This window comes from Chrysochloris asiatica, unplaced genomic scaffold (genome assembly GCF_000296735.1).
Source record: "Chrysochloris asiatica unplaced genomic scaffold, ChrAsi1.0 scaffold00066, whole genome shotgun sequence".
Classification (NCBI taxonomy): domain Eukaryota; kingdom Metazoa; phylum Chordata; class Mammalia; order Afrosoricida; family Chrysochloridae; genus Chrysochloris; species Chrysochloris asiatica.
In genome coordinates this window covers 15,526,111-15,526,888 of record NW_006408584.1, presented here as the reverse complement: position 1 = coordinate 15,526,888, position 778 = coordinate 15,526,111, and the positions used below count along the sequence as shown (strand labels likewise).

At 38.0% G+C, this 778-nt stretch overlaps 1 protein-coding gene across 1 annotated transcript in view; it reads left to right on the top strand.

Annotated features, from left to right (window-relative positions):
• The window catches only part of TLL1 (tolloid-like 1), a 390,737-nt gene that overhangs the window by 272,968 nt on the left and 116,991 nt on the right, over positions 1-778 (top strand). The window lies entirely within an intron of this gene.

Below are 778 nucleotides of genomic sequence, written 5' to 3'. Positions count from 1 at the left end.
TTCTTCTTCTTCTTCTTTTCTTCTTCTTCTTCTTCTTCTTCTTCTTCTTCTTCTTCTTCTTCTTCTTCTTCTTCTTCTTCTTCTTCTTCTTCTTCATCTTTTCTTCTTCTTCTTCTTCTTCTTCTTCTTCTTCTTCTTCTTCTTCTTCTTCTTCTTCTTCTTCTTCTTTTTTTTTTTTTTTATCTGTTAATTGGTTTATTGCTGTCTGCACACCTCCATCCAGGTGACTATAGGGGATGCCTGAGCGAGTGGAAAACCCACCCCCACCCCCAGAGGGTTCTCCTACACAGGCATACAAGATCTCCTCAAAATTTAAAGTGAAAGTTTCCAATTAAAACCAAAAGGAAGTGCAAAACAGGCACAGCCAGCCCTGAAATGTTAACCCCAGTTCAGATGGTGATTGTGGAGAGGGACAGGCAGACTAACAAGGAAATAGGCCAAAAATGAAATCCTAAGTTATGTCTCAACAACCAACAGTAGCATCTTGAAATTTCTCAGGAAGAAGAGTGAAAGGGAAGCTCATCTCCTGATCACACCTACCTATAGGTAAACAGAAAACATAAAAAATACCAAAATACACACCCATCTAAGTATTAAGGCCACAGATAACTCCTGAATATGCCCAAAAAAGAGAAACTGATGACTATATCAGAACATGCCCAGATGAGATAAAATGAGCTGGAAGTAGACCAACACTCTATACTGAATGATGGGCAGGCTTTGAAAATGCCTGAGAAGGAATTCAGAAAAATTATTATAAAATGTATCAAAACACTAA